Source organism: Cnephaeus nilssonii, assembly GCF_951640355.1.
Source record: "Cnephaeus nilssonii genome assembly, chromosome: 14".
Taxonomy (NCBI): Eukaryota; Metazoa; Chordata; class Mammalia; order Chiroptera; family Vespertilionidae; genus Cnephaeus; species Cnephaeus nilssonii.
In genome coordinates this window covers 78,139,594-78,147,295 of record NC_137085.1, presented here as the reverse complement: position 1 = coordinate 78,147,295, position 7,702 = coordinate 78,139,594, and the positions used below count along the sequence as shown (strand labels likewise).

Below are 7,702 nucleotides of genomic sequence, written 5' to 3'. Positions count from 1 at the left end.
TTTTTATGTGTCAGTGACATTCTGAAAAACAGTTTCAGAAAATGGGTTTATTTATTTTCTATCAAAAAAATCCAAGCAATGTTGATAATTTTAGTTTTTTAATAGTTAAGTGCCTTGAACACAGTACTCTTATGAACTTGAAGTCTTAGAATACCTGTAGTATAAATGGTTAACATGAAGGCCCAAGATCCTGTCTCATGTGAGCTTAAAATATCATATTTCAACTTTGCTACTTTATAAGAACTCTTGATTTGTATTGAACAAAGTTTTAAGAAAAACAAGTTTTAAGAAAAGTTTTAAAGTTTAAACTTTAAATTTAACATTATAAAAAGTAGTCATTAACACTTTTAAAAGTGGTACAAAATATAGGGAAAGCCATAATTTTAATTTTCTTAGTTTTTTCATTGTCATAGGTATCACTATTTTTAGTTAATAGGATTGCTTTATAAATTTAAACTATGAAAAGTAAAAAAATAGTATTGTAGACTAGAAAAAGATAGAAGTTTTAATCAATGTTTAGAGAAAGTAATAGGTAAAATTTAGGCTTACTGGTGGGTTTTATCTGGTGGTACACATTTCAGACTTTTTCTTAAATACTTTCAAACAGGATCACTCAGAGTTGCTGGTGCTGTATTGTAAATGCCACTCATCAAAAATCAGTGGTTAAAAATTAGGAATCACATCGTCGGTGATGTTTGCAGCTCCGTGTTCTTGCCTGCAATGGATATTAAAGTTATGTAATGATGTACACTGAAGTGTTAGTTAAAAGTAATTGTTTGAGGTAACTGGAACATTAAAAAATTAGAGATAGACTGTTAGATGAGTCACATCTTAAATGATATTTAAAATAATCCTGGGGAGGTGGGGAGCCTACCATTGTAGCTATTATGAAGTTTTTTTGTGGTTTTCCTCAATAGATGTTCATGTCTGTGCATAAGCCCCAAGTGGGAGGGTGAATGAGGAAAGCTGTGCACTGATTTTAAACTGCTGAGTAGAATTTCAGGGCCCGGCAGCTTTACAGGCAGTTCCCAGGTGGGAGAGAGCTTTGCTCACATTCGTTCTCTGGGCTGAAATGTAATGGCTTGCACTCGAGAACTGTGCTTAGAATATTTGTAACTGTTGTACTCAGTCTGCTTATACTAATTATTGTAAGTTTGTGTTGTTTTTACCTTATAAAATGAATACTAATGTTTTGTGAATATTAATTTATGAAGATGACATAGTTATAAAAGCATGCTTTTCATTTTAATGTTTTCACAGGAGATAAAACATCTGTTTTTGAATGAAATAAAATAGCAAACTAAAGCATAGTGTATGATCTTAATTTTAAGAGAAGCAAAAATATTGTTCCAGACTATAGTTAGTTTAGAACCAAGAAATTTCTATTGTAAAAATTAGTTTTAGTTACATATAAAAGAACTCAAGTGCCAATAGTCAGCTTTTAAAAAGTAGATTTGATTTATAATTTGGGGTTTGATAACAAAATATATTTTTGTTTGCTAAATGAGGGAAACAAAATTTAATGTTAAATTTAAGGTTAAAGAGTCAAGTGATATTTTAGATAACCATATGCCTATCTTTAAAGGTTCACTTTTATTTTTGTCATTCTTTGGTGCATTTAGCAATCAAGGTAACATTTCTTTCTCCTCTAGGCTAAAAACGTAGTAAATGTGGATGTGGATAAATATTAAAAAATAGAAAATGAAAGAATACTAATTTTTTCTCTTTTTCTATTCAAAACTGGTCTAAGGTCCTTTCAAATTAAAACTTGGTTAAACTAAAACTTGATATTTATGTTTTTACTTGAATGTGAATTATTTTAAATTTAGTTGTGATATTTTCTGGGTTTGGTTAATAAAAATTGTCAATTTCATGGCTTACAGGATACAATAAAATTTTGAAAGTCTTTGAAAATATCTAATGAAACGGAAGATAATGATTTGTTTTCACATTGTGTTGCAGGTTTAACAGAATTGGATACATATTAAATGTCAGATATAGGGAATCTTAGAGATTCATAGTTTTACAAATGGTGTACACAATTTGATACTTTGTGCTACAAAATATTGGTGGATTATATCTTTCCTTGAAAAGTTATGACCAGGACTACACTTTGGCATTTATTTGTTTAGTAATAGTTTAGGGAGCAGCCGTTCTCTGCCAGAACCACAGATGAGAAAAACTCCCCTCAAGCAACTTGTAGTCTGTCAATCAGCAGGAAAGTCAGCACACAAACCAAAGAATGCACAGTGGGACCTGCTACCCAGAAATGTGCAGAGCTCTGTGATAGCCCGCGAGGGCGAGGCCACGGGGGCTGCACCATCCTGACCTGTGGAGAGAAAGTGGGTAACGAGTGGGGATGGTGACAGAGGGTGATGTTCTAGGAAGGGCAGCATTGCATAGGTGGGGCGAGTAAATGCTTGAGAAAATTTGTTCGTTGTATATGGCTGGAGCTTGGAGGGAGGGAGAGAAGTGGTGAGTGGGTGGCACATAGTAAGAGATCAGATAAGGGACTAGAGGTCAGGTTAAGGAGAGTGTTATACCTTGCTAAGGTGTTTGGGCTTTATTCTATAGCCAGTGAGAGACCACTGAGAGATTTTTTTTTTTTAGCCAGTGATCCTATTTTCATTTTAGAAATATCCCACTAATGTTGCATATCTGACGAATACCACTACTTGTCTGTTGTATTGGTTATATATTACAACTTTAGTGGCTTAAAATAACATATATTTATTACCAGAGTTCCTGTGGGTCAGGAGTCCAGCCATGGCTTTGCTTGATTCTCTACTTCAGGATCTAACCTGAAAGCTGCAATTAAGGTGTTGGCTGGGGCTGCACCCTCACTTCAAGTGCTGGTTACAGTAAAGGATTTGCGTGTGAGCCCATGTGGTTGTTGGCTGAAGCTTCATGCAGATGTGGAATGAAGAGCTTCAAGTTTCTTGCTGGATGTTGGCTGAAGGCCACCCTTAGTTCCTTGCCACATCGCCTCCTTCATCAGGCCGCTCCTAACATGGCAGGTTGTTTCTTCATAGCTAAAAAGGAAGACAGTCTTGCAGCAAGATGGACATGGCAGTCTTTTTAGCAATCATGCTGACATAATCGCATATATGCCCTCACCTTTGTCATGTTCTGTTGTTTAGAACCAAGTCAGAGGTCACAGCCACACAGAAGGGGAAATGACTACACAAGGCAAGCTTCCAGAGATATTCAGACTTGCACTGGTAAATAACGTATTTTCTTGCTCAGAGTTAGCCAAACAAAGTTTGAGGGCAAAGTCCCCAAGACTATCCTCACTTACCCAAGTACAAGATTAGGGGGTTCCCAAAACCACCCTCACGTATGATAATTTGCCAGAAGCTAGATTTATGGAGCTCACTGAAAGCCATTATAGTTATGGTTTATATACATAAACTAGAGGCCCGGTGCACGAAATTCATGCACTGGGGGTGGGGGATGTCCCTCAGCCTAGCCTGCACCCTCTCCATTCTGGGACCCCTTGGGGGATGTCCGACTGCCAGTTTAGGCCCCCTCTAACAATCCGGGACAGCTGGCTCCTAACCACTCACCTGCCTGATTGCCCCTAACCACTTCTGCCTGCCAGCCTGATCACCCCCTAACCGCTCCTCTGCCAGCCTGATTAACACCTAACTGCTCCCCTGTCGGCACGATTGCCCCCAACCACCCTCCCCTGCTGGCTTGGTTGCTCCCAACTGCCCTCCCCTGCCAGCCTGATCTCGCCCCCAACTGCCCTGCCCTGCAGGCCTGGTCCCCCCTAACTGCCCTCCCCTGCTGGCCTGGTTGCCTCCAGCTGCCCTTCCCTGCCGGTCTGATCGCCCCTAACTGCCTCTGTCTGCCTGATCACCCCTAACTGCCCATCCCTGTTGGCCTGATCTCACCCCCAACTGCCCTCCCCTGGAGGCCTGATCTCGCCCCAATTGCCCTCCTCTGCCAGCCAGTTCGGTTCTGATTGGTCAGTTTCTATGCCAGTTAGTGTCAAAAGCTCCACCTCCTAGGCAGCCATTGGCTCCTCACACTTGACCCAGATTTGGTTCTGATTGGTCAGTTTCTATGCCAGTCAGCGTCATAAGCTCTGCCTCCTAGGCAGCCATTGGCTCCTCACACTTGACCCAGATTTGGTTCTGATTGGTCGGTTTCTATGCCAGTCAGCGTCTCTGGGCCTGTCAATGGGCCTGATCAGAAAGGCGGGGCTGATCAGCAGCCCTGGTGGAGGCCTAGAGAGAAATGGAGGCACGGCTGCTGGCCAGGCCTGGAGAGAAAGAGTGAGGCAAGTGCTGATCAACAGCTTCCACAGAGGCTACGCGTCAGACCCTGCCTCTCTCTTCGGGCCTCTCCTCGGTCCTGATCTGCAGCCCCCTTGGCAGTCAGTGCTGGGTCGCCATGGCAACCCAGCGCTGACTGCAGGACTGACTTCTGGTTGGTCGAGTCTTCAGTCATGACTGCCAGGGTTTTTATATATTGGGATATCATCCAAGAAGAGATACATTAGGCATAACATGGGAGGGTTCCAAAGTGCAGAGCTTCCATTATTCTCAGGATGCATTACCCTCCTGGCTTTGATGCGAAACAACACACTTTGCCAACCAGCTCAGTGCTCCCAAGCCCCATTCAGAGTTTTATTGGGGCTTTATTACATTGTCATGATCGATTGAGTGTCCATGTGGTTGAACTCAGCATCCAGGTTGACAGATTGCATGACCCAAAGTCCTCATCCTGAATCACATGATCTTCCGGTCTCTTTCTGACATGGCCAACCCAATATTGGGTATGATTAGCTCACCCTAAGATGTAATGTGATGACCCCAACTCTAAACAAGGATATTGGCTACCTCCTAAAAGCTAACAGCTAAGCCCAGACCTCTCATGGGTGTAAAGGTCTTTACTGTGCAGTTCCCAGAATAAAACATGTTTGAAATTTATATTGTTTTCTATCCTACAAAGAACTATTATATCCTAGTAGAAAGCTTTTCGCTTTCACTGCACCGTAATAAAAGATGGACGTTGTCTAAGACTTAAGAGCAGGCATTTATCCAAAACGGAGTGTGTCTTGTCTGTGGTGCTCTTTTTGGTGCCCCTGTCACATTCCCTGGCGTCTTTGGAGGTTACGTTGTTGACGGTGTGCCTGGCCAGTTGGTTCTGCCTCCGCAGTGTTTCTCAGCAGCAGGCCCGTATTGAACAGAACTGCGTTTTGGAATCGGGTTTTCTAGGAGTTGTTTGTTTTTGGAGGAGGCCTAGTTCTACTGACAAAGAACATGTGACTAACAAGTGGATTGCATTTCAAAAACTGAAGCTCGAAGAATCTTTTCTCTATTTTCTTCATCCTCTACCTTTATTTAGTTTAGAAGTCAAATCACATAAGCATTAGTTTTGTTCTATTTTTAACCTTCCCTTCATCTTGGTTAATTCTTTGTGCTTTATCTTCTTTATCTGGTGGTCTAGAATCTAGCCCCTAGGGTTTCTCAGCCTCAGCACTGTTGAAATTGTGGGCCAGAGCAGTGGTCGCCAACGGGTGGTCTGCAGACCACTGGTGGTTCGTGAGGTTCGAACAGTTGGCGACCGCTGGGCCAGATAATTCTTTTGGGAGGGACTGTCATGTGCTTTACTGGACCATTAGCAGCTCCCCTGCCTTCTGCTCACTAGATGCCAGTAACTCTCCTCCACTCACTTCGGTGGCAGGACAGCAGAATTGTCTCAAGCATTGCCAAGTGTCTCCTGGAGGGCAAAATCACCCCTGTTGAGAATCACCGAGTGGCCAGGAATATTCCAAGGTTTTATGGGAAATCTATGGTTTGAATCTCCATCTCAGATCTCATGCTTATGCCTGAAGTCCAGTCAGTTGGTTAACCCAGAACTTCTCAAACTAAAGGGTTTGTTAAATGTGACATTTAAAAGGAGGAAAGTATGACTCAATATAAGGAAGAGTTCATGTAAAAAATGTATCATATTTGTGAGTATAATTTCTCTCAGTAGTACATAAATCTTTATATGGTGAATTTGTAACATATTTAGGTTTTAATGTCAGACATGTCCATGATTACATGATATTTATTTGCTAGCCATAGTTATATTTATTTAGGCAATTGGAACATATAAAAAGAACTTTGGATTTTTAGCTGCTATGATTTAATTTTGTTTCTAGCTGCAAGTATGCTTTATTTCTAAGGTTTAGACAAAACAGACTGGGAATGAGGAAATGAGTTTGGCTCAGGGGTCATATGAATTCTCTGCAATAGTGAAAGCATGTAGAAGAGACAGGTTTATTTCTTCCGTTTGTTCCCATGGAGGTGGTTAGTGTGTTACATGATATGCATACGTCTCCATTTTAATTTAGTGGCTCCCCTTAAGAAATTAAGGCAAAATGTATAGTGTTTCAGGTAATATTTAAACACAAGCTAAACATTCTCAACTAGTATTATTGTGAGCAAATTTATGAAATACTCTTTATTTTTATTTCCTTTCTATAAGGATGTTGGGCTTTTATGTTTATTAATTAAGCTTGGGTTCATGGTATGATTGGATTAGTTGATAGTCATATAGTTCAGCCTAGTAGCTTATATAACTAATACTTTGAGGTGTAATGAGGAAATAGATGAATTTTTATCTTTTTCTTTCCTGTTATAAATATCAGATCAGCTGGGTTTGTCTGTAGCTATGGTAGGTATCTGCAGTTTTGATGTGCAAGTTGAAGAAGTCCTTTATTCTTCACTTTCTCCTAAAGAAAGCAGTGGGTGTTATTTGTCCTTTTTGTTTAGTTTGTTTTTAATGAGAAATAGTTGGGGCGGGCTCCTTAGAGTATATTCTTAGAGTAAAAGAAGCAGGGTGTGAATGTATCTTCTCCTGGGCCCTGGCTGGAGGCCCTCTGTGCTGTGTCCGTGTGTGCGGCCTTGGGAGGGGCCGAGCAGAGTGCAGCTCTTCCTCCTGATGCACTGGGAGGGCTTGGCCTGCTTGCCTCCCGGCGGCTGTCGGTGCTCTGCAGGCCTGAACAAGTAGCTGCTATTAGAGCATTTTTGTTGCCTGTGTATGATGTAAGCACCCTCCTGTCTCCCTAATGAAACTTTAGTCCGTCTCTCTTGTTCACTGATCTTTTGTATGAGTCGAATCTTGGAAGGAACCCGAAGAGTGCTGATCCATGCTAGGGGCTCGGAGAGAGCACCTACATGTGCGAAAGGCAGCTGACCTTTGGGGAGCAGCTGGATGCAGCAGGTGCTGGACGGACATGCTGACATCCTGGTTCTGGCTTGCTGGCTACCTGTGACTGGCATGGGCTTGTTGCAGTTTTTGTTATGTACACTATTTCTCTTTATCCTTTTAGCAATTATATGAGAACCACCTTCCTTATGGAAATGAGGAAAGGGAAGCTTCTAGAATAAGTAACTTTCTGAAGTTAGCTAGCTCAGAACTATGAAGTCAGGCTTCTACCCAGGTGCATCTGATTTCAAATTCCTTGTTATAAATTGCTAGATTGTGCATTTTTATTCTTCGCTAAGGTTGTTCTTTGAAGATGAAAATGTATTTTCTTTTATCAGTTTATGATATAAAAATAGAAGCTCCAAAATTCTGAAAATTGTAGGGTTTTGTTTTTTAAGAGTGAAGAGGTAAAATAATTCCCCATCTCTATACTAATCTCGCCCTGAGAGTGTGTTTTCTCCACTCTGACCAGTCAGTTCCTACTCACTGGACGCCT

At 41.2% G+C, this 7,702-nt stretch overlaps 1 protein-coding gene across 3 annotated transcripts in view; it reads left to right on the top strand.

Moving 5' to 3' along the window:
- CENPP (centromere protein P) overlaps positions 1-7,702 on the top strand; it is a 316,284-nt gene that overhangs the window by 89,702 nt on the left and 218,880 nt on the right. The gene's annotated exons all lie outside the window — the stretch shown is intronic.